This window comes from Sminthopsis crassicaudata, chromosome 1 (genome assembly GCF_048593235.1).
Source record: "Sminthopsis crassicaudata isolate SCR6 chromosome 1, ASM4859323v1, whole genome shotgun sequence".
Lineage (NCBI taxonomy): Eukaryota > Metazoa > Chordata > Mammalia > Dasyuromorphia > Dasyuridae > Sminthopsis > Sminthopsis crassicaudata.
Window position 1 is genome coordinate 261,432,700 of NC_133617.1, and position 27,690 is coordinate 261,460,389.

General features: G+C 37.2%; 1 long non-coding RNA gene across 1 annotated transcript; it reads right to left on the reverse strand.

Moving 5' to 3' along the window:
- Positions 1-12,249: 12,249 nt before the first annotated feature.
- Positions 12,250-27,140, reverse strand: LOC141553887 (uncharacterized). The gene is made up of 3 exons (XR_012485708.1): positions 27,057-27,140; positions 25,556-25,729; positions 12,250-12,799 (listed from the first exon to the last, which is right to left on the reverse strand). It is a non-coding gene; the product is annotated as an uncharacterized LOC141553887 (long non-coding RNA).
- Between the last annotated feature and the right edge of the window lie 550 nt (positions 27,141-27,690).

Consider the following 27,690-nt stretch of genomic DNA (forward strand, 5'->3'; position numbering starts at 1 on the left):
GCTGAAAAATTACCCATACGTATATCTTGTAAATAAAAAGCTATAATTAAAAAAAAAAAAAAAAAGAATTGTACACATTTAATCTATATCAGATTACTTGGTATTTCAGGGAGGAGGGTGATAAGAAAGGGAGGAAGGGAGAAAAATTTGGGTCACAAAGTCTTACAAAACTGAATGTTGAAAACTATTTTTATACATATTTGGGAAAATAAAATATTATTGAAAAAATAAAATAAAATAAAACAAAACAAAAAATGAAAAAATAACTGGTTGCTCAGAATCAGTCTCTCAGAGAGTCATCTCTGAATGAATTGAATCAGTTTTATATCCTTTAATTTACTAACCTCCTCAGTCAGATGTCTTTAGCTAGTCACAATCATCATAGTGCATCATAATGCAGCTTTGAGTTTTGACCAAATGGAAAAGGTGAAGGGACTGATGGTTACAATCTGAAAATCACTCAGAAAGCAAGTAATAGTGAGAGAAACATTTCAGACAACTCGATGGAGGAAATAAATCAGTTTATATCCAACATGATCCAGGAAAATTTTCAGCTGGAAACCAAACATTGTCTGAGGGACTCCCTTGGGAATAAGCATGATGGAGTTGGCCAAGGCCATGTGGGGAAAAAAAAAAGAAAGTCTATGGATCACAAGCTGTTGCCATTAAAGAAAGTGATGATATAATGACAAAGGAGAAAGAAGTTTCCCAATATACCTGCTCCTGACTGGATGAAGAAGACAATACCTAGAACTAAATCAAGAAAAATAATTTTCTCACTGACAAAGATGTTAGAATCCTTACTAGGTGCTAAGTCAGTACTTAATAATTCTCTAGCTAAGAGTTCACACCTTTAGTTCAAACCTTTAAAGGAGTTTACACCTTTGAAGGATTAATACTTTTAAAGAAGCTAGCTCATTGGTTGTAAGTAGTTCCCACAAGCCTATTCTCTGGAAGGATTTAAGGAGCCAAGATTCAGGAAGAAGAGGATTCAAGATTCTACTGTGGTACTGACTGGGGACACTTGGACAAGAGCAGATTCACAAGTCTAAAGGAAAAGCCTGCTCATGGAGATTCACAACGAGGATTGACTTCCGGGAAACCCACAATCCCACACTCTTAGAGGCAGAGTCTGATTCATTCCCACATCTACCTTCATTCTGGCTGGAGGCTCCAGAAGCCTCCCAAGAAACCTGCTCCCAGAGAAAAGGATTTACAGAAAAGAAACTCCTCCCAGAGAAGGATTATAATTGAGAGACAACAGAACATTTACATTTTTGGCGCCCAATGTGGGGCAAGGACTTTTGCTTATTCTGACTCTGGCTGATTCTGAGCTCTTCAGGTAGATAGCCCGGACTTGACATTTTGGCGCCTGAACAGGGACAAAAGAAATATTCTGAGAGATAGAGACAGATGCAAGAAAGATAAAAAGGAACAAAGCAATGAAGAAAGTAAAGCAGGGAGGGAGGGAAGTAATGAAAGAATGAAGAAAAGAAGGAAGGAGGGAAGAATAGAGGGAAGGAGGGAAGAAAAAAAGATGAGCAAAAAAGATACAGAAAGAAAAAAGAAAGGGAAAAAAAGGAAGGAAGACTGAGGAAAGAAAGAAAGAGGAAAGGAGGAAATGAAAGAGGAAGGAAAGAAGGAGATTTCCAAAATCATTCTAGGAGAAAATTTTCTATTGAGAAATTAAAACAAATCATATTTGATTTGATTCCCTTTCCTGAATTTTCCTTTGGAAGTGAACAATTGACAGATACTTAAATACTAAAAAGCCATGTAGGCAAAGCACCAATATTTATTCATATAAATAGGAAGAAAACAATTGAAACAGAGATAGAAGAAAGAGAGGGAAAAGAGAGAAAGACACACACACATACACACATAGGGTCAAAGACAAAGATATAGAAAGAGAGAGAGAGAGACAAGAGACAGAAAGAGGTCTGGGCTATAGAAGGAAAATTGCTGTATAAAAATACACTAAGATATTTTAGGGTTATGAAATATTGTCAGAATGAAGCAGGTTGTGGTCCTTTTAAGAAACTAGTCCTTTCAGACTGATTTATTCCTTTCTGATCCCAACTCCTCATAGCTGATGCATTATCAATTCAAAAAGCTAGGACCTTTGATTCACAAATCCTGATCAAAAGCACCCCTTTGAATTCCAATAGGAGATCCGGGCTTGTCCCAGCCCCCACTGTATGTGAGCCAATTTGGGACTCCACTCAAGGGCCCCTTTAGCTAAATCTCCTATTATAAAAGAGCCAAACTAAAACCCTCTTTTTTCAGAGGTTCCAAACATGCCAACTATTCCATGCTTGTTACCCCCAATGAGCCTCTGCCCACTGGAATACTGGTTCTGGTGCCTTCTTCTCTTTACCAAACACCTTTTACTAATCAGACTTTAACTTTCCTTCCAATCCCAATAATAAATGTCTTTTATGAATCTAGGTTTTTGGGTCTGTAAATTCCTTTACAGGGGACTCTTGTGCCACCAGAAAGGAGTCCTCAAAACTCCCTACCCTTGTGCCAAATCCAAAGGGATTGCAAGGGAACTCTGTTTGATTCCCTGAACTCCGAACCTGACACTAGACCTTATGTACCACCAGTAACCCTAATTTCATTTGGTACCCCAAATCTAAACCTCATCATTTATGGTTCCCTGACCAAATCCTAAAACTAGACATAATTTGGTGACTAAACTCAGAACCAATCTGGGTTTTGAGCTGTTCTTCCAGGAAGAATACCTGTGTTCCTTCTTTCATCTTACCCTATCTCTAAAGGTGGTGGGCACTCAGACTGGGTCTGGGCTGAGGGCAGTATTTTCTGTGGAGAGTATTTGCATTTCAGGCAAAAAGGCCTCTTTTTGTCACACTCTATTTTTAGAGATAGCAGGAGCAGGAAATCCAGAACTCTGGATGAGGTAAACGACTTTTTTTCTTTCCCTATTCTGTAGTGGACACCCAAAGCATCAGGGTCAGGCTTGGGTTATTGTTAGGGACTGACAAAAGGCCTCCTTTTGTCTCACTCTCTGTCTCTAGAGACATATAGACACACAAGAGATGCTGCAAGAATTTGGGAAAACTAAAAGCTTTTACCTGTCCACAATCTAGATACACTCTGCTTCTAAAATCCTTCCTTGAGCAGATGCTTGGCTTGAGGAGACAAAGGACCTCACTTTGCATCTCAAGGCATTTCTAATCTTTTTTTATTTTCTCTCACCAGAAAGCCCTGCACTCAGGCAGGAACTCAGAGACACAAGAGGAAGTGTCTCTTTAACATCACATTCTAGATCAAGAAGACACATGGCCTTTTTGGGGACCCCACCCCTTTTGGGGATCTCAGGCCACCACTCCCTTTGATCTGCTCTGGGGAGGTGACCAGAGAAACTTAAGAGGAGCCGAGTTTGAGCCCTTCTTCCACTCCACTGTTAAATACAGTGGAGTCTGTAATGGTCAGGCTGTAGCATCGAGGAGAAAGGTCACAGAATTGGGGTGAACTTGGAGATATGTCTACCACCCGCTGCTACTCCCTGGACAGTAGTGGGGCTTTTTCTTTCAGGTCTTGCTCTCCCAGCAAGATTTGGGGGCTTAGATGAGCTACTCCATCCTTAAGTTCCAGCATGAAATTGCCAGAGAAGCCCTTGATATTCGGGATGCACTGGGTAAGATGGCATCTCTTTCTCCACCCACCCCCCCGACTCTGGCCTTTCTCCCCTCTCCTCCATGGAGTGGGGATCACAGAACCCAAGGCCTTTTTCAGACCTTCCCACATGGCTTGGCAACCTGCCATTTAAATGCTCCTATCCTGTCCCCTTCTTGGGTTACTGTACAGTGGGGAGATTGGGGACTCAATCTTACCTTCTCAAATCTACAGAAAAGTTTTCCACCAACTTTTAAAATGGAACTTTGCTGGCAATCTGGACAAGTGGGCCATGCTCCTCCCAGACCTTTAACTGGCTCTTAAACAAGCCAAAGCTTCCAGCCCTCAGAAGCGTGTTTGTCCCATACATTTTAAAACAGGACTCAATTTTCCTGATTTCTATTATCCTGCATTAGAGCAGTGCCTCCTTTCATAGCCTTTTAACTATAGAAGCCTCAAAATTACACTTTTACAAGCTCATAAAGCTGTCTACAAAGACTGGGAATTCCAAACTGCTTTCTAGGTTTCTTTTACTAACCTCAGGACACTTACTTAAACTTTCCTCACCTGCTCGTGGAGAGATAAATAGCCTAGTTATCTCCAGAAACCCAACTATGTCTTTCTCCCTCTCTCATTTTCCACCCAACTTTACAGTTGGAAACTTTTTCACTCCTAATTTTCTCAGTCCTTTTTTTTTTTTTGCTCTCAGCACACTCTCCTATTTTTCTGGATTAGCATTCTATGCTCCTGCCAACAATTAAGGATTTCTTTTCTAAGCTCCAGCCCTGGCCAGGTTGCAGCTTTGAGAAAGACCTTTGGAATGATGGCTGGGGAATAAAATTCCGAATCAGGACAGATTACATTGTTAAGAGAGTAAAGATAGCTTCTTTCTTTCTTTTCTCTTCTCAATTCCTGACTGTAGCAGGAATCCTTGAAGGAAAGGTTGGTGGTCTAAAGACATTAGACCTAGGTGAGTTCATAATCATCCCCTAAGGTCACTTAAGTTCATTGAGGCAAGAATATAGAAGATGAGATGGATTTCTAAAAGTGACCCATTGCAAACCAACTGAATTCTAAATACAATTGATTGATTGACAAAGAATCATGACTTGTATGACAGTACAAAATCAATTATAGGACAAGAGCAAATACTTCTAAACGGTATCTGTAGGAAAATGCTACAGAATTATAATGATTATTTTAATTCCTCTCTTTGTTCAAAACTGAGTTGAAAAGATTAACTAATGCAAAGTTTTCTTTTAGTTGTAATGTTGATTAATCACAGTGCAGACCATAATAACATCTGAAATCATAAAATAAATTTTGAAAGGAGATTTGCATGTCTCCTGGCAACTGAGAACACTCTGCAAACATAGATAACTGTGAATTAAAAGGCCAAAATTATAGAATGATGATCAACATTAATTATCTTCTTGTATGCCATACCCAGTGAACATTTAATCAGTACATTTTTTCTTGAATGCCAAATGTCCCACTCTTTTGACCAGTTCTCTGTTACCAGTTCTCTTGGACATTCTGGAATTGTTCTCATCCTCAAGGTAGCTCTGAATAGGGATCCTCTTCAGTAGAGTTCGCTGACTAATTTTATATATTTTATAAATTATTAGGAGTTCTTTTTATAATCTTTTCTAAAATATATTTCAAGGCAATATTAATACCTAATCTTAAATTTTACTTCTCTAATAACCCCTTAAACTCAAATCAGACTTTATGGTTGTAAAATTATCAATAATAGATTTATGAGAAAATCATTAAGTTAACAACATATAGTTTTCTTTAACTTTCAAAGTATTTCAGTTTTTAAATACTCTTGCTTTTTTCAAACTCTGTAATTGATATAAATGTACTAAATAAAATCATGCTAAAAGAAGAATTTTCTTAAATTTTTTTTTTTTTTTTTTAAGGGCAGCTAGATGGAACAGTGAATAGAGCACCAGCCCTGAAGTCAGGAGGACCTGAGTTCAAATCTGGTCTCAGACACTTAACACTTCCTAGCTGTGTGATTCTGGGCATGTCACTTTAACCCAATTGCCTCAGGGAAAAAAGATTTTTTCAATTCAATGTTTTCCCTTTTAGAAATACAATGTATTCTGATATAGTTTTTTTCTTAGGAAGAGTAGAGGCTTTCAAGGATCTTATCCTTATATGAAATAGCAAACTTTTTGGGTGAAGATGACATCTAATACACATTGCATTTACTTATGTATAAATTTCATTCATATATAATTAAAAACAACAACAACAACAACAACAAAAAAACATCCTGGGATGGGAGGAGCAAGCAAACTAAATATTTAATTCCAAATTGTATGCAATGTTTGAGTACATATCAAATAAGTTGCCTTTTATTAAGACATGTTTATATTTCAGGACATTATCTACAAAGAGATATTAATTCACATTATATAACAGACCAAAGTAAAACTGACTTTTCTTTTGAATAATATAAGGTATTCCATAAGTTACTTCTCTAAGAAAACTTATTTCCCTCAAATTATTTTCTTCAAGAGAAAACTGGAAAAGTTTCTATTTACAACTTAAGCTAAGTAATAGATTTATACTTTGGTCCGACTAACTTGATATTTTTAGAAATTTCAAGGACCATATTTTATGCAGGAATACATGACTATGAACAGGTAATTTACAAATCTCAGCATGGAAATGATTATAATCTCAGATTGAAAAGAATAAAATCTTCACTTTCTTTATCTTAAAACAGTGTAGAAGTGACAAATATAGCACTGATAAGATACAGTGTTTCACATAATATCAACAAGTTACATTATGTCAAATCATCATATCAACTTTACCTTAGTAAAAGATATTTGTATGAATATAAAGAGCAGACATGATTATAACAGCATCTGTATTAGTCCATCAGTCCTAAGTCCAAGGACCCAAAATGATTTAGCATATACATAATTAGATAAAGCACCTCAGATCCAAATGATTTCAAATAAGGTTAGAAAAAGCAGCCAAGTATATGACAGGATACCTCATCCAGACTCAAATATAACCAGGTGAAAAAATTCTTACAGGGAAAACTAAGTCAAGAGATATTAATTTGGCCTTCTCCAGTTCTCCCTTCCAATCTTTTTCATGTGGGCAGATATCCACTGGCCTAATTCCCATTAAACTGGACATTTTTCTTGAATTCATGAATCAAAGACACACACCAAAAAATCTGAAAACAAAACTCAGACAATTTGATTATATTCCCCTGAGTTTATTTTGTCACATAGCAAGTCTCACTCTTCATGGGTAGATTTGGATATAGTTGATAATATCAATTCTCTTGTATCATTGCAACAAATTAGCTAGCAAGTAAAAAGACCTTCAAAAATTATACAAAAGTCTTAACATACTTTTCTTCCTATTTTGCCATTCTCACATTTTTGAAATCTCTTTGATTGCAATAAAAAGCAATTGACAAAACAACAAACTGACAAAATGTGTGTGAAGCCAGCTTTTATGCTTCTTACCATTGCAAAAGTTGAATGTATGTACTTTTCTTTACTTATGTTATATTCTGGTCTTTAGCTCACACTCCCAAGAAATCCAGAAGAACTATAGCCTAGGCTGTATCAAGTTTGGAGTAAGCCAGTCTTTGAATATGAGAAAAGATTACAAGCAAAGGAAAGCAAAACAAAACAAAATACTTTCAGTTTTCTTTTATTTATTGTTAGCTGATAATAATACTTTTCTGTAGAGATTTACAAGAGAATGTTTTTTTTTTTGGAGAAAAGCATGCTTAAAATTATAAAAATAGTTGAAGAAGGAAAATTGCATCTTCAGACTTGTATATTATTCCTCATTGAGGATCCAACCAGCTTCTTGTTACCTCAGACTCCCAAAACATCCTGGATCCAAAATCATATTGAACTTTCACCTGGTTCATCCACTCTTTTTAAGATTCCCTTCATTCTTAGTGCTTGTGAATCCACCAGCCTCTTATGCCAGATATAAGGACAGAGATTGAGCTTTGGGTTCTCAATCTGGATTTGCCTTCCTGCAGAAGCCTACCCCACTATGTGTGCTTGTTCACTGAAAGACCACAGGGACTCATACTTGAGTATCCATTAGTAATAAACTGCCTTGACTTGTAATTCACTGAAGGCTTGTATTCCTTTTCAGTACATTATTCACAATCTCCTCAGTCCAGTCTTCTTAAGGTTATGATGATCCATGGATATTCATGAAGAAATTTACAAACACATTTTAACAGGATTAAACTCCCATAATTAAAGAGACAAAAGTCAGGGCCAGAACAAAGGCTGCCCGTTCTTCTTGTCTTTTTTCTTTCATGTTTCTGCTACAAGCATATACATCTGGAATTCATCATTTGGGAGTCGAAATTCATCGTCTTGAAGACAGAGACTGTAGATGTTTCAGACGCTGCCTGATAGTTAACCTGTTGCCACCTGTCCCCTTTTTTCTTTATTTTCTCTGGAGAGTTCCTCAAAAATCAACTGCCTTATAAAAAACAGACTTCAGTTTCCCCATCTGAGTACTTATCTAACAACCACAAAAAAATAAGAACAGCAACAATAATTGAATTTTATGTAGCATCAAGTATATGGCAAGCACTATTGTACTTTGAAAATATTTTCTCATTTGATTTGGTGTTAGTTTCTTTTATTTCCAAATTGGGAAGATATTTGTAACTTTTGAGGATCATATGACTAAAACCCTGTCTGAGGTGTTTATATAAACTTCATTGAGGCAATTTCTGGCCTCAGATAACTACATTCTTATAAGGAATTTAAAACATAAAAAAAGGCCCTAGAAAAAGGAGTGGAGAGGGTGACCAATGTGAGCCAAACAGTTATGGAGAAAGTGAAAAAATCTAGAGAGGTTTGTTGATGAAGAAACTTGACTTCTATAGAAATGGTCACATAGGTCACAAATAACAAAAGAAGGATTTGAATCTAGGTATTCTCATTATAAACAATACTTTAAACCTTCTCACCATGCTTTTATCATGAACTTGAGAGGCTTGATCTCAAAACTGCAGTGTCCTCTGAAAATGCTGAGATACCAAGTAAAAAACTGGGATTACCGGGTTGGAGATTGCCAGTCCCAAGACAGATGTCCATATCTTGGAGATTTCCTAAAATCAGTCTGCCAGAGCAATTCCAACAGAATAAGGGATTTCTAAGCTAAAGCATCAAATAATCATTCCACATTTAAAGTTCCCATACATCCATAATAGCAATAGTTGCACAATTTAACAATTTCCATCCCAAATCTTAAACACACACCTTATCTTTCTATTCCACACAAACTAAAGCAGGGAAGTCTGATAGTAATAAAAAACAAAAAACAAACAAACAAACAAACAAACAAAAATAACCTTACCTTTGTGATTCCACTCCAATGTGCTGGTTTCGTTTCCATCACGCTATGACCTCAGGAAAATTGTAATCATCTCATTTCTAAATTTTTGGAGAAATTTTAATTATTGTTCCAGGAGAAACAAGGTGGAATCTCATCCATTAATTCAATCTCCTAACTGGAAGTGAATAATTTCAGAGGTTAACTGAAAAGAAAACCATACATTTATTTGAAACCACTTAGGATGTCCCTCACTAAAAAGTGATATTCTGTTGGAATACACAGGAGCCACCCTACAATGGCTACTGAAGATCCAACCCAGAATGGATCTCTTCTTGTGAAGGGATGAAACAAGGAAACTGAGACAGTTGCTGTTCTCTGACATCTCTGACTGAGAGGCCATTGCATTGTCTCATCTCCCTCCTCTTCCCTTTGCCTCCAATTTATCTCATTCCCTGTCCCCAACACCTGTGTCAGGAAAGGTTGCCCTGCAACTCCTTCAGATGCTATGATCCACAGCTGGGGAGGCTCTTGGGGAATTGAATTATCCCTTAACAATTCCCCATTTGTTTTTTTTTGTTTTTTTTGGTTTTTTGTTTTGTTTTGTTTTGTTGCTGTTATTCCCCCTCCCCTCTCCCCTCCCCATACCATGGCCCACACACTGAGGAATGCAATAGGCACTATTACTTCTAGATGGTTGTAGCAGGTGTTGATCTTGTAAAATGTCATGGAGGCAAACTTTCAAACGGAGAAGAGGACTATGGTCAGAACAAGCATTTAAGTATCTTATCAGTCTCCTGGCTCAGCCCTTTGATGTGTTGACCCATTTAATTACCCCAAATATAAAATTCTTGCCGGGGCTCTTCTTCCTTAATTCTGGAAGGATCCTTCTCACGAACAGCTCTGGTTCTTCTTGTAATTCTTGCCCCAAGTTCAGATGCCATATGTTGGACTACACAGAAGAGCTGCTGGAGTAATCATGTTGAACTTTCACCTGGTTCATCCACTCTTTTTAAGATTCTCCTCATTTGTAGTGCCTGTGAATCCACCAGCCTCTTATGTCAGATATAAGGACAGAGACTGAGCTTTGGGTTCTCAATCTGGGTTTGCATTCCTGCAGAAGCCCACCCCACTATGTGTGCTTGTTCACTGAAAGATTACAGGGACTCACACTTGAATATCCATTAGTAATAAATTGCCTTGACTTGTAATTCACTGAAGGCTTGTATTCCTTTTCAGTACATTATTCACAATCTCCTCAGTCCAGTCTTCTTAAGGTTATCCATGGATATTCATGAAGAAATTTACAAACACATTTTAACAGGATTAAAACACCCATAATTAAATAGACAGAACAACAGACAGAACAAAGGATGCCCATTCTTCTTGTCTTTTTTCTTTCATGTTTCTGCTACAAGCATATACATCAGGAATTCATCATTTGGGAGTCGAAACTCATGGTCTTTAAGACAGAAACTGTAGATGTTTCAGACACTGCCTGATAGTTAACCTGTTGCCACCTGTCCCCTTTTTTCTTTATTTTCTCTGAAGAGTTTCTCAAAAATCAACTGCCTTATAAAAAACAGACAAGACTTCAGTTTCCCCATCTGAGTACTTATCTAACAACCACAAAAGAATAAGAACAGTAATAATAATTGGATTTTATGTAGCATTAAGTATATGGCAAGCACTATTCTAAGTACTTTGAAAATATTTTCTCATTTGATTTGGTGTTAGTTTCTTTTATTTCCAAATTGGGAAGATGTTTGTTTGTAACTTTGAGGATCATATGACTAAAACCCTGTCTGAGGTTTTTATATATACCACATTGAGACAATTTCTGGCCTCAGATAACTACACTCTTCTAAGGAATTCAAAACATACAAAAGGCCCTAGAAGAAGGAGTGGAGAGGGTAACCAATGTGAGCCAAACAATTATGGGGAAAGTGAAAAAATCTAGAGAGTTAGGTTTGTTGATGAAGAAACTTGACTTCTATAGAAATGGTAACACAGGTCACAAACAACAGAAGGATTTGAACCTAAATATTCTCATTATAAACAACACTTTATACCTTCTCACCATGCTTTTATTATGAACTATCTCAGACAACCTTCTTTTAATAATTTTATAAAAAAAATGATATTCATATTTGTTGCCTCAGACAGGATCATGAAACTACTAAGTTTCAGAGCTGGAATTAGTACATAGTGTAAGGATGCAGTTCCCGCAAAACAAGAGAAGGGAATTGTAAGGGCCCTTTAAATGGGCAGGCACAGTGCAACAGGAGTTTTGAGTGGCCCAGAAGTATTCTCTGTGGATATAGGACTGCCCTGTGGGTGGGATCTTGGCCATATTGAGATAGCTTCGTAATGGGTGAGGTCTCTCTCACTTCTTGGCTGTGTGTATGACCTCACAGGCCCTTTATAAGCTCACTGCAGAGAGCAGTCGCTCTCTTTAACTGGCTCCCTAGCCTGGGGTAGCCAAGCCAAGCTGATGGATACCTGAAAGAGGTAAGAAGTTTGGTAGTGAACACATGGGTCTTCAGACCAGGTGTTCATTAGGGAACTAACAAGTCAGGGCATCAAGTCAGGGCATATGTGAGTAGATATAATAAAGGCTTTTAAGATTACACGTGGCTGTTCTTGAGCGTGCTTCCAGTTATTAAACTACTATTCAAGAAATTGTGGCCAAAGACCATTGAAGGCCTCAGAGGAGGTGAGCCGGGTAGAGTTGACACTGCAAAGGTCAGTGATCAAAAGTACTGTGCTAGGAGTGCATGTTATACATAGTGCTTCCAATTTCAAGAATCTTTGCATTGAAGATTTCTTTGTAAAAAATTTGTTATTGTTAAATTGGATCTATTCTTCCCTTCTACAACTAGAATCCATCCCCTTAATATGTTGTAGGTATGCAATAGTTTGTATGTGTGTGTGTGTGTATGTGTGTGTGTGTTTGTGTGTGTGTGTGAGAGAGAGAGAGAGAGAGAGAGAGAGAGAGAGAGAGAGAGACAGACAGAGAGACAGAGAGACAGAGACAGAGACAGAGACACAGAAACAGTAAGAAACAGAGAAAAAGAGAGAGAGAAATAGAGAGAAAGAGAGAGAGAAGAAAGAGAGAGATTGGAAGAGGAATCTTTGAAAACTTATAAATTTGATAATTTGTATGGACAGATGAAAATATAAAATATTTTAACAATATTGTCTTTATGCAGGAAGTCATAATCAGTGACTAAACTAAATAAATGAATACGAGAATACGAGAAAAGATTCTTTTTAGTTAAAATCCAGAACAAAGCTTGAAAATCCAGGTCATATTAAAAAAAAAAAAAAAAAAAAAAAAAAACAATCAAGGTGTCCTCAGCTGTTCTTCCTTAGTGTTTAAATTTCACATCCCTCTATTCTTGGTAACCTGCAAAAGTTTGTCAAGTAGCTCCCAACTGTATTTTTAAAAATAACTTAAATTCATAATCATTATTAATTAGTAATTTTTGATAGGTGTATCATCACCAATCAATAAAAATAGCAGCTGATATTTTCCATGTGGAACAAATTTCAAGCCTTTTGATGACATTCTTGAGATTCCATGAAGTCAACACTACTTGTCTTATTACTGAAATGATAATCACATTTCTAAGGGAAGATAGAATCTTGAATCTATAGGTAACTTATGTCTTCCTCTTCTCATATCCATTCTCTGTATGGCAGATCCCAGCTTTACAGCACAGCAGCAGAGTCCAGACTAGTGAGGGTCTTCCTCTTTATGATTCTTAATCAGGTCCTTAGAGGTAAAGCTTCATCTCACTTCCTGGAAGTAAAAAGGGAAGCACAGAGAGATCAAAATCCTCTTTTCTGCTGTAAATAGAAAAGTCAGGATGGTATTTTCCATAAGAATTCTAGCTAGGTAATATCTTTCTGACTTGCTACTAGGCCAAGTCCCCTTTGCTGCACTGGGGGCTAGTGCAGTGCCCCCAGATTTAATCTTTTCAATTTAAGTAATCCTTATAACCTTTGTATGCATTTTTGTCAGACATCTTCCAAATCCCAATCAACATTTTCATCACAAACTTTTTGTTTCATAAATTCATAGACCACAGGGTCAGGAAGGAATGTTTCTTGTATTCTGTTTGTAATTCTTGTTGATTGATAGATAAAAGAGTTGTAAGTGATCAGAGAAGGTCATCTAATTGAATCCTCAGAAGGAGGAAAGAAAAACAATACAGGCAGCCTCCATCACTTCAGCAAAATGAAATGTAAAATCCTTTCTACTTTGCAGTTCTTGAATAGACAGCATCTGCAACAAGTATAAAACTTTCTAAATGTTCAATTTTCCTTTTCTTTCTTTAAACAAAGATTAATATATTTCCTGTAGGTATTATTTTGCTTTCTGAACACCAAATGCCTGGCTAAAACATTTCCTCTGCTTTGGTTTTTCCTACTTTGAAAATATTAGTATTGGAATAGAATCTTTATATAATACTGCTCATTGGCTATGTGTCCTTCTCTGAAAGGGCTGATTACTGGGGCCCAATTTCTACTTAAAGAAAGACATATTCTTGAATTGGAAAGTTGTTAAGGGACAGGTCAATTCTCCAAGAGGCTGCACATCTGTGGATCATAGCATCTGAAGGAGTTGCAAGGCAGCCTTTTCTGACACAAATGTTGCAGATTGGGAATGAAATAAATTGGAAGCAGAGGGAGGAGGAGAGAGAGGTCAGACAAGGCAATAGCCTCTCAGGAGAGAGGTCAGAGAACAGCAATGGCCTCTCAGTCTCCTTGTTTCATCCCTTCACAAGAGGAAATCCATTCTGGGTTGGATCTCCAGCATTCACTGTCAGGTGGCTCCTGTGTATTCCAGCAGCTCTCCCATGTAGTCCAACATATGGCATCTGAATGTGGGGCAAGAATTACAAGAAGAACCAGAACTGTTCATGAGAAGGATACTTCCAGAATTAAGGAAGAAGAGTCTAGGTAAGAATTTTTATGGGGGATAATTAAATGGGCCAACACATCAAAGGGCTGCGCCAGGAGACTGATGAAACACTTAAATGCTTGTTCTGACCACAGTCCTCTTCTCCATTTGAAAGTTTGCCTCCATGACATTTCACAAGATCAATACTTGCTACAACCATCCAGAAGTGATAGTGCCACTTGCATTTCTCAGTGTTTGGACCAACCTGGGTGGGGGGGGGAAGGAGTAGAATAACAGCAAAAACAAAAAACAAAACAAAACAAAAAAACAAAACAAACAAACAAACAAACAAAAAATGGGGAATTGTTAAGGGACAGGTCAATTCCCCGAGAGCCTCCCCAACTGTGGATCATAGCATCTGAAAGAGTAGGGCAACTTTTGATGACACAGAATGAGATAAGTTGGAAGCAGAGGGAAAAGGAGGGAGGTGAGACAATGCAACAGCCTCTCAGTCAGAGATGTCAGAGAACAGCAACCGTCTTAGTCTCCTTGTTTCATCCCTTCACAAGAGGAGAGCCATTCTGGGTTGGATCTCTAGCAGCCACTGTTGGGTTGCTCCCGTGTATTCCAATAGAAAGTCACTTCTTAGTGAGGGACACCCTAAGTAGTTTCAAATAAATGTGTGGTTTTCTTTTCAGTTAACCTCTGAAATTATTCACTTCCAGTTAGAAGATTGAATTAATGGATGAGATTCTACCTTGAATCCTAGAACCATAATTAAAATTTCTCCAAAAATTTAGAAATGAGATGACTACAATTTTCCTGAGGTCACAGAGTGATGGAAATGAAACCAGCACATTGGAGTGGAATCACAAAGGTAAGGTTTTTTGTTTGTTTGTTTGTTTTTGTTTTGTTTTGTTTTGTTTTTTATTCCTATCAGACTTCCCTGCTTTGGTTTGTGTGGAATAAAGAGATAAGGTGTGTGCTTAAGATTTTGGATAGAAATTGTTAAATTGTTCAATTATTGCTGTTATGGATGTATGGGAACTTTATATGTGGGATGATTATTTGATGCTTTAGCTTTGGAATCCCTTATTCTGTTGGAATTGCTCTGGCAGACTGTTCTCTGATTGCCTGTTTTTAGGAAATCTCCAAGATATAGACACCTGTCTTGGGACTGGCGGTCCCCAGTCCTGCAAGCCCAGTTTCTTAATTGGCATCTCAGCATTTTCAGAAGACACTGCCGTTTTGAGGTGAGGCCTCTAAAGTTTGGGGTTTGCCTGCCTTCATGGTCTAACTGTGCATATTCTGCTCAGAAATCCTTTCTGGATCTTGGAAGCAGTTCCTGTTCTATCAGAGGGGACAAGTGGAGCTATGCCAGGCCCCAATCTTTCCATCTTTTGGAATCCCTGACAGATTTAGGATGCCCCTTCTAGCATGGGACTGTGTTGAGCACTGCTACTCCCTATATAATCAAAAGCTGAGTTAAGTGCACAAAGTGCAGACCACCTAACACAATGAACTGTCCATCTCAAACTGGATTCTCTGGCTGAGATGAGGGCCTTTGTATTGCTCATAACTCTGGATTGTCATAAGTTCTTGCATTTTCTAGCTTTATTTTTGATTTATTTGCTTCACATTGGGTTGGTCAAAATTATAGTGCTGAGACTTCCCAAGTATCCAGGGGGAGGTAATTCAATAATTCAAATATTCAGAAGGAGAGTGTGTAATGTTGTGCCTCAGTCTCCCTAGATTGTCATCTTTGTTAATTTATCTTTGTATTTTTATGTCTGCCAAATGCCAATATGTTCTGGGATAACTGTTTCCAAAAGAGTTGGTGAAAGCAATTTTTATGTTATGAACTTATTGCAATCAGTGGTATTATCCTGTTGCCCCTATGTCTACCCTGTATAATTACATTAATAACCAGAATAGTTCAGTGGTATCTATTGAAATGTTGCATATAGAAGATGACATTAAAATGATGATTTTTCAGAGAAAAGGCTGTAATGTATTAGATGGTGAACTTGATAAACAATGTATAGATATGTGAACTGATTTTGAACAGTCTGTAAGTTCATAGAAATATGAAAAAATCATGTATATATTTCAAGGGGAAATTGTGTGAAATAGAGAGATAAGGTAAAAAGCATACAGGAATGTATGAATTCTTTTTCTGTATTTTATTTTCATTATTTGTGTGTTTCCCCTATGACCTGTATAATATGTGCAGGCTCATATTTACTTGAGCCTTGGCCAGCTTTAACCACATTTACTTAACCTGAGGTGATGATATTTATCAGTATTTGACATTCATTGATATTTAGTCTATTGGCTTGACCAATGTCTATCTGAAGCCTGAAGGCTTGATTTTCTGTATCTTAGAAATCAGAGGATTTGGGGGAAACAGAAACCTTCCATTCCAATCTCTCCAGATAGCAATAACCAATTAGGTGCCTCCCCCCCCCTTCTCAATGCTCTCTTACTTGTAATGTAATCTCTTGTATAAAAGCTATGTATCTTTACTACTTCTTTAGCCCTCCTACCACAATATTTCTCTTTCCCTTTTCTTATGATAGAAGGGCTCATCTTCTGGAGGTTTTAATAAACAATCTTTCTGCTTCCTACTGAGTGATCTCTGAATAGTCATTTTGGGTAAGGGTCTTCTACATCCCTATAACCAATTGATGGTTCACTTAGAGACATCATTTTTTTGAACAAATTTTGTTTCCTATGTTCTCTTGGAAAAAAAAGAGAGACTTCATCAGATGAAAGATTGGAATATTTTAAGATATCTGTGAGTTACTGAGTAAGAGTAGATTGTGACACACAAGAAGGATATGATCCTATTTTGTTGACATTAAACATTTTTTTACAACAAAATTCCTCCCTGTATTTCTCATCTCCCTTTTTAATTTAATGAACCTGATTTCTTCCTCTACCTTCCTCCTTGACATAAAATCAATAACAACAACAACAACAACAACCTCAAAAACAACCAAACCACAACAACAATCACAACAACAAAAGCAACCACCACCACAACCACCAACAACAACCACAACCATAAACCAACAACAACCAACCAACAACCACAGCCAATTAACCAACAACCACCACCACCACAACCAACTAACCAACAACAACCAACAACAACAAACCAACACCAACCAACAACAAGAACAACCACAACCAACCAACAGCAACCACCACCAACAAACCAACAAAAACACAAAACCAACCAACAACAACCACCACAACCAACCAACAACAACCACTACCAACAACCACCACCACCAATAACCAATCAACCAACAACAACAACCAACTAACAACAACAATCACCACCACCAAACAACCAAAAACAACAACAAAAACAACCACCACAACCAACAACCACCACCAATCAACCAACAATAACCAAAAGACCAACTAACAACAACCAAAACCAACCAACAACCAACCAACCAACCAAAAACAACAACAACCATCACCACAACTAACCAACCAACAACGACCAACACCACCAACCACCACCCAACCAACAACAACAACCAACGAACCAACCAACAACCAACAACCACAACCAACCAAACAACAAAAACCACCACCACCACAATCAATAACACCACCACAACCACAACCACCACCAACAATAACAACCACCACCACCACAACCAACAAACCCACAACCACCACCACAACCAACCAACCAACCAACCAACAACAACCACCACCACCACCACAACCAACCAACCAACCAACCATCACTACCAGAACCAACCAACCAACCAACAACCACCACCACCACCACAACCATCCAAAAACAACCACTACCAACCAACAACAATAACCACCACCACCACAACCAACCAACCAACCAACAACAACAACCACCACCACCACAACCAACCAACCAACAACCATCATCACCACAACCATCCAAAAACAATCACCACCAACTAACAACAACCAACCAACAACAACAACCAACCAACAACAACCACTACTACCAACCAACTAACAACCACCACCACCCAACCAACAACAACCAATACCACCAACCAACCAACAACCACCAACAACCAACCAACAACAACCACCACCACCAAGCAAGAACAACCAACAACCACCACCACCATCAACCAACAATCAACAACAAAAACCATCACCATCAACCAACAACAACCACCAACCAACAACAACTACCACCCAACAACAAAAACCAACAACCACCACCACCACCACCACCAACCAACCAACAACAACAACCAACCACCACCACAACCAACCAACCAACCAACAACAACCATCATCACCACAACCACCCACAAACAATTACCACCAACTAACAACAACCAACCAACAACAACAACAACCAACCAACAACAACCACTACTACCAACCAACAACCACCACCACTCAACCAACAACAACCACTACTACCAACCAACTAACAACCACCACCACCCAACCAACAAAAACCACCAACAACCAACAACAACCACCAACAACAACCAACCAACAACCACCAACAACCAACCAACAACAACCACCACCACCAAGCAACAACAACCAATAAGAACAACCACCAACAACAACCACTGACCAACAACAAAAACCACAAACAACCAACAACTACCACCAACAACCACCACCATCAACCACCAACCAACAACAAAAACCATCACCATCAACCAACAATCAACAACAAACACCCAACAACAAAAGCAACCACCACCATCACAAACCAACAACCATCATCACCAACCAACAACAAGCACCACCACCCACAACCAACAACAACAACCACCAACCAACAACTACCACCCAACAACATAAACCAACAACCACCACCACCAAGCAACCAACAACAACCAACAACCAACATCAACTACCACCCAACAACAACAACCAAGCAACAAACACAAACAACACCAACCACAACCATCAAACCATCCAACAACAACCACCCAACCAACAACCACCACCACCACAACCAACCAACCAACAATAACAACCACCACCACCAACCAACCAACCACAACCATCAACCACTACCCACCAACCAACAACCACTACCACCACCAACCAACAACAACCACCACCACAACCAACCAACAACAACCACCAACAACCAACAACAACCACCACCACCACCACCACCACCACACGAACTCCATAGGCAAGCTGCGTCCCGCAGCAGAGGCCTGGTGTGAGGCAGGGTTAGCTGTTAGTTCTGATTAAGTAAGCTCTCTATTCTTAATTTACTGCTAAATTTTCCTTTATATCTTTGTTTCAATAGACATTTTGTTGTGTTCTAGAGTAGAAAACATAGCCCATTACTTCCCCCTCCATATGCTATACCTTGCAACGTTTTTATTGTTTCATGATTTTGCTCACTTTGGAACACTATTGGGGTGAACTGACAATGGCGGCATATAAACTGGGCAGGCAAAAAGGGGTGAGGTGTATAGGGGTTTATTGATTATAGAACAGGCTCCTCTAGGAGGGTCTAAGGCACAGCCAAGTCCTTTGAGTTTTAAGCAGTGATTAGTAGTTCTCTGGTAATCTTGTAACTTAATTTCCTCGGTTTACGGCTAAGCATAGTGGAGTCTCTAGTCCTTAGCTTTAGTGTCTTTGATGAGAGCTAGGAAAGGGGGAACCCCTTTTGGATGGGCGCAAGGATAGTCCAGTAATGGCACGAGTCCCCTATAAAGGAATTTACAAGTGTGAAAACTTAGATTGATAAAAAAAGGTTTATTGTAGGGATTTGGAAATAAAGTTTAGTTAGTAAAGTTGAGGGTAGAGATAAAAGGGCATTGCATTAGGTCTGGTGGGCAGAAACCCTTGACATGACTGACATAAGGATGCCATGCTTAGGATTTCTGCAAATGTGGACTCCAAAGTAGCCCCTTTTATAATGGGGGTTCTTGTTGATCTTGAAGGTGGGTGGAGTCCCAGGCTCCTGGCTTAGCCAGGATCAGCATTGAATAGAATTCAATGGGTTTAAATTATGGGGGTTGGGAAAACCCAAGTTAGCTCAGATACAGTAGGGGCTGGGGAAAGCCTGGATATCATTAGAATTCAAAAGGGTGCTTTTTGACCAGTATTTGTGAATCAAAAGATCCTACCTTCTTCAGCCATGGAGGGGTTTGGAAATCAGAAAGGAATCTTAAAGGGACCTCAACCCCCATCATCTTCAGCAGGGGTAAATTCATGTTAGTTGTGTATTTGAATATCAACCAGGGCGTATTACAGCCCTGGTTTTAACCTTATTGGGTGAATGTTTTGCTTAAACACATTTTACACCGTTCTTTTGTTAATTTGGGTTAATCATATGACCAAGGTGGCTGGCACAAGATGTAACAACCCTTTTTCTTATGATTTAGTCAAACTTTCATTTATTGCTCCATGTTAGTCACTGCTGTATCTCGTGGGAGTGTGGTTATACAAGGTGTCATGGGCTACTTTAAGAAGTATGCCTGATACCTGATTCTTTAAACTTGGGTCAAGTTTTAAGGACATTCTCACTGTCTAATAAAAATTAACAGTAAAGCTATGACCAAACCTTTGTGCCTGTGGGACTGATTAAAGCCCCATCTAAGCATTTTCAGTGCTTTGCTTTGGGTTAAGCTACACAAACAAATAAATAAATTTTTGACAAAATTTGAGTTTGTATATTTTGTCAGTATTAAATTTTTTGCATTTTTTTCAAAACTTATAAAAAAAGTGAACCAAGTTTTTGGTTTAAAAGATGGTGTGGGGGGCAGCTAGGTGGAGCAGTGGATAGAGCACCAGCCTTGAATTCCGGAGGACCGGAGTTCAAATGTGGTCTCAGACACTTAACACTTTCTAGCTGTGTGACCCTGGGCAAATCACTTAACCCCAGCCTCAGGGGAAAAAAAAAAAAAAAAGATGGTGTGCATCTAGGCTTTATGAATAAGCTCGTGGTAGGTAGATTCTATAATATCCTATAATAGCTTATAATAATTTATTGTTTGTAGTAGTGAGCGGTAGCTTGGGCAGACTCAAGGTAAGCTTAGTTACTATTTATATGCGTACTAGTACCTATATTTCTGCGGTATTTAATATACTATACTAAAGGTCTATCATCTGGTTTGGGGGTTTGATGGAAGCGATAAAATTTAGTAAGAGGGGCAGGGGAGTCTAGTGGCAAAAAAATTATAAATTATTCGCATACACTTGTACCCTTGTATTCACCCCTGGGCTCAACGATCTGTTAAAGTTGTGGGTGGATGGGGTGGGTTGGGAAGTATAAATGCATGCCTATTGAGATTAATAGTAATTATATATATATATATATATATATATGTATATATATATATACATATATATGTCTAACAATCATTGATCTATAGAGTGTTAACTTTAATTACTTTGTTTAATATCTAAACAACACTATGTAATAATTGATTTAAGTTAATATTATATCTTATCATCATTCATCAAATAACCCCATTTAGAAATAAAAATGTGCGCTGCAATCATCCTCAGTTGATGTTAGGTTGAAATGTTATTGGATCTCGTTATGTAAATTCTCAGCCCACAGCAGCCACCTCCCTCCCACCCCCAATTCGCCTTGTACAACCTCATAGAACTAATTTCCAGGCGAATCTCTCTGACAATGTTTGGTTTGGGGATGGAAAATTTCCTGGATCCAGTCAGCTGTGGCTTTATTATTTTCCTCCATTGAGTGGCCAGCAGTCTCTGTCTCTGTCACCAACACCTGCCTTGGTTTTCAAGATTATCACCATCAGGCCCTTTACCTGTTCCATATGGTCAGAATTCATAACCCAGGCCTCAATGTACATTTTCCTATTATGTCTTTTCTGCTGGATCCTACATGTACTGATTAATATCTCTATATTTGTGTATATACAAAAAATTACAAAAAGCAATAACAACACAAAGGTATGGAATGTAGGATTCTATTCAAAATCTGCTTCAGTGGCATTCAGAGTCTCTCTATTTGTAATTTTGTTCTCTATTCCTGATTTCCTGTGTGTAGGATTTATGGCCATAAGCAGTGGCTACCTGGTGCTTCTCCTGCAAAAACACCATCAGCAAGTCCAGGATATTGACAGCTCCAGCAAATTATCCAGAAGGTCCCCTGAGACTAGAGCCACTTACCCCATCTTGGTGTTGGTGAGCACCTATGTCACTTTTTACTTGGTCAAGTCCTTTTTCTCATTTTCTCTCTTTAATTTTGACAAACATCATCACTGGTTGATGCCCACCACAGCTTTCTTGAATGCATGTTACCCAGTCATCAGTCCATTTGTGCTTATTAGCTCTGATTCCTAAATTCTCCATTTCTATTACTCATTCTGGCAAAAAGAAAAGATCCAAAGACTTTTTCTTCCCTACATATTCCACTGCCCACCTTTCTATTTCCACCTTTACAAAAGACTACAAAATCAGCTACTAAAAGTAGCTGATGAAAACAGGTAACAAACATTAGAATTTTGCAGCTTATTAACTAAAAGGGGTTTTAATGATGACAATTATGGTCATTTTGAGTATTTGAATTGAACTTTAAAGTTTGAAAAAGACTTTACATTGAGTCTAGCTGCATTGCCTTTTATTCTGAACCTCTTTGTTTCCCTTTCTTTAGGACTTTTTGAACTCTCACTCCTGAAATCTTTATTTTTCTCATAAAAATTCCAATTTTTTTCCATTTTATTTTTTAGTATATTTTTTCAATTATATGAAATGATGCATTTTTTATTTTCATGTTTGTAAGATTTTAGCACATATATAGTTTGTATCAAATTTAAACATTTAAACAAGAGGGGGGGAGAAGGAAAGAGAAAGGAAGACAAATTTGGAACTCAAACTTTTGTAAAAATAAATGCTAAAAATTGTTTTGACATAATGGGAAACAATAAAATCCTATTTAAAAAAATAAATGCAACTCAACAAGTGTTCAGTAAGTATCTCTAATATACTTAGAACTGTCCTAGATGTTGCAGATACAAAAGGGAAAAAAAAAAAAAAGGACCTCTCTTTGAAGTACTCATATTCTACCAATAGGAAACAATATGTTTGTAGACAAGTACAAATCATAGTCAGTAGATTCAAGGGGGATAACGTAATATCTGCCCATAGGTGTTTGAAAGGTCACAAGGAAGAGGAATGAGACTTGTTTGACTTGGCAAAAAGGCAGAACAAAATGCCAGAAGTTGAAGGTACATAGTACCTAAATTGGGATGGAGAATGCCTTTAAATAGATCAGTTTTTTAGGATATCTAGAAGACCTAGAAGAGTACTTAGAGACCTTTCAGTTCTACGTAACTTTTAAAGATGATGAAATAGATCCAGGGACTGTAGTGAATTTGACTAAAGCAAAGGGAGAATTCAATGAATATTGGATTTGAACCCAGTTCTTCTGATATCAAGATCAGTGTTCATCCCACTTTACTATACTGTCTTACATTAAAATGTAAGTTTCAAGTCAGTTTTCAAGCTGAATGATTCAGATAACATTGTATAAGAACATTAGTCATCCCCCAATTGATAAATGGCTGAAGATATGAACAGGTAGTTTTTAATGAAAAAAGTAGAAATTATATGTGGTTATGTTATAAATCATAACTGATTAGAAAATTTCAAATAAAAAGAAAACTTTAATGTAGTCCTCAGAACTACCAGATTAGCTAAAATGATAGAAGGTGGATAGGAAAATATTGAAGGAGATGTGAAAAAATTAGGATTCTAATGTACCTTTTTTGGATGTCTGAAGTGATCCAACTATTTTGGGAGCAATCTGGAATTATGCACAAAGGATTATAAAAATGTGTAGAACCTTTTATCCAGCAATACCAATATTATGTTTGTTTTGTAATATGGTCAAGGGAAAAAGAAAAGGAACCCCTGTGCTCCAAAATATTTATAGCAACTCTTTGTTGAGGCTAAGAACTGGAAAGTAAGTGGATGCCTATTAATTTGGGAATATCTTAACAAGTTGGTATATGATTCTGATGTAAATGTAGTGGTCGTGTGACCATGGGAAAACCATGAGAGAGAATGAAAATTACAGGGTTTTTCTTATTCTCAGATCAAGAACTCTAAGTAATATCTCTAGGCAACACATATTATGAATAGCATATTAGGCCTGTTGGTAGTAGTAGAATCCATTAAGGTTTCATTAGTAATTAGGTGGTCATGTTGTTGACTAATTCTGGTGACTGTAAAGGATGCTTAAAGGGTAACAAAATATCTATGACTAATGTTTATGTAGAGAATGTTAGTTTTTAATAGCCAGACAATTGTTGAATGAATGATCATCTATTTTTACTTTTACTGTTTAGGTGAAGAGCAAACATGGTGTAGTGTACAGAAAATATATGGCATTATATGTTTGAAATAGCTACTTTTTTTATTCCTTGCCTGAATCAGATACCCTTTCTATGACTCTTTGTTGAGTCTGCTGAGATGAGTGACTTCCATCTTTAGCATACTGATCTAATAGGTCAACTCACTCACATTTAACAATACATGATTTTGATTAATTTTCTTCTTGAGTATTCAAAAGTCCAAGGAGCTGCTTTGTAAACAAAGGTGTCTAGCTATTCTCCACTTGGATATCCATTAACTTTTATTTAATCTTCTAATTTCTATATTCCATAACTACTAAGATTTCTTAATTGAATTTCATCTCCTGGTCAAAAGTCCTCATGATGAACATGAATTGCATATCTCCATTTTTTCTTTCAGCATTCTTCCTAATTGATGCTATATCTAGATAGAAAGCTTCTTTCAATATCTCTCTCAAAGTTTTCATATATGAGATATGAATTATGATGAGTATCTTCTGCTTCTTTTCATAGATGTCAAACCATAGATTTGGGGGTGATAGGAGTTTTTCAGATGTAAACAGCAGATGGGTAAAATCATTAAGATAATGCTGATGGAGTTGTACAACTATACTAGAAAAGCCACATTCTAATTCCATTCAGAGGTTTGCTCTATTCTCAGAGTTTCCAACATGTTCATCAGAAGGCAGTTGAAATATTTAGATTATGGGTCCCCGTGAGAATGCAAAACTGTTAATATATAATTCTTCAAGGCAATTAGCACCCAAATGTCTTTGGTCTTCATCCCTACTTTGCTTTAAAGGAATCTAGCAGAAAGTAGGTACGATTAAAAGAATTTTTTAAAAATTATTTTGCCACAAAGCAGAATTTTGAGGGTTTTTTTTGTTTGTTTGTTTGTTTATTTGTTTTTTGTGAGGCAATCTGGATTAAGTGCCTTGCCCACAATCACACAATTAAGTGTCTGAGGCCAGATTTGAACTCTGTTTTTTTTTTTTTTTTTTTTACTTCAGGGCTGATGCTCTATCCACTATAACAATTAGCTACCCCTAGTTCCTTTTTTTAAGGTATGACTGACCATACTTAGTCAAGTGGTCTGTCAATACCAATATATAGTAATATTTTTTCTGTCTTATCTGAGATAGGATTTCACGAAGATAGTTTCCAAAGTTTGTTTAGTATTTATATTCTCCAGTTAAGTAACATGACTTCTTGGTAGTTGGCAGTTGGTAGTTAATATTCTTAGGATAAGATAAGCTAATTTAGTATATGCCTTATTTTAAGCTTATATGTGTAGTTGATAGTTTTTCCATACATGAGCACATCTCTCATTCCTTTGTATTAATGTGAGGATACATTAAGCAGTAGAATCTGTTCCTTTCGAATTCTAGAATCCTTTCTTGACTCATGTATCCAAAATCAATTTGTAGATTTTTCAGGGCAAAAGAGATTTCCATTTTTTTCCCTTCTTCTTTTATCTGCCTCTTCCCTGAAATAGTTAAAAAATGATTTAGGTTAGATATGTTCATTTATACAAAACATACTATTATAGTAATCATATTGTAAAAGAAGACACAGAACCAAATGAAAAAAAAAAAAACATAAAAATAAAGAAAGTGAAAAATAGTATGATTTGATATACACTAATACTTAATTAGTTATTTCTCTGGAGATGGGTAGCATTTTTTCATCATTAGTCATTTGGGATGGTCTTGGATAATGGTTTTGTTCATAATAGCTAAATTATTCACAGCTGATCATTGTCCAATATTACTCTTACTGCATATGGTGTTCTCCTGGTTTTGTTCATTTCATTTTGTATCAGTTCATATAAAGTTGTTTTTGTTTTTTTTCAAAATCAGTCTACTCATCATTTCATAAAGCACAATAGAATTCCATTACCATCATTTACCACAGTTGTTCAGCCATTCTCAAAATGATAGGCAGCTTGTCTATTTCTTTGCCATTACAAAAAAAATGCAGTAATTATTTTTGTATTAACACATTTTCCACTTTCTGATCTTTTGGGAATATAGATCTAGTAGTGATATTGTTGGATCAAAGACCAGTTTCACAGAAATTCTTATCTGAAATTGTACTTATCAAATTGCTCCTGTACATGCCCCAAGCTTAGAAATGAAAATAAAACTGTTCAATAATTATCTTGGTGGATAAACTCCTTCTCCTAAATCTTAAAAGGTCATTTTCCCTTGTCTCTTTTTCCAAAACTCTCCTTCACTTTCATGCCACAAACAGATGGACATCAAATATGAGGACTGGTCTATTCCTAGTGACAAAGAGAAGTCAGTCCAATATCAACACTGATTGACCCTTCTATTTACTGGAAAGTCAATTTATGCATAAAATTCCCACCTAATAGTGAATAGTTTAACAAGCTTTCTTATTCAGATATGCAATACTGGCAAAATTTTTCATCACAAACACTTTATTATACAATAATGGTGAATTGCAGACTCGGTAATCCACTCACTGACTCTTCCTAAGATCCTCCTCTTCCTATGTCCTCATTAATCTACCCAAGAACTATTTAGGAGATATAAAGACAAAGACTGAGCTCTGAATTACTAATATGAATATACAGCCCCCATAAATTCTTCCCATCATTTAGGAGGTCCACTCTTCATCTCTGTTCCTAATAAACTTTCTAACTCATAACCCTTTGAGTCCTTATGTTTCTTCTCAGTACTTTACGCACCATGTCCTTACTCCAGTCTAATTAAGCTCATGTTCAGAAATAGGTGTATACATAAAATGTTTTAATCTGATAAATATATTTTAACAGAAGTAAAATATACCTGATTAAGTAGACAATAAAATGCCAGAGAAAAGACTGCCCATTCTCTCTGGGCTTTGCCACAGGCACATATCTTGACTTCTCTTTTAATGTGTCATAGTTATAGTCTTGAAATCACAAACTGCAGATGTCACAGGTTCTGGTTTCCACAGCTACCAAGTTTCTATAAAATGGCTTCCACCTCTGTAAAGGACTGAAACTCTTAAAAGGTGTGTTTGAATCAGATAACAAGCATTTAAGGGTAATTATCTATGAGACAATAACTCTATTAGTATATTTGGAAAAATGGCCCTTCTCACTATTCCATGCTGGCTCCATCTTTTAGTGTATACAGATAATTGTAGGAGGTATTAGAGGGTGGAATGAAACAAGCCAGATTTGCTTTGCAGAAGAATGAGGGGAACAGAAGTTGGTGGTGAGTTTGTGGCAGTTTCTTCCATCTGCTTCACTTCTCCCCCTAAAGACCAAGGACTTTTGCTTATCCTGACTCTGGCTGTTCCTGAGGCCTCCAGGGAGCTAGCCCAGACTTTACACATCTCTCTCTCTTTTCTCTTTTTTTTTTCTGGAGAGTTCCATAAACATCTACTGTCTTAGACAGAATGAGAAAGACTCCAGCCTTTCCAACAGCAGCAAAA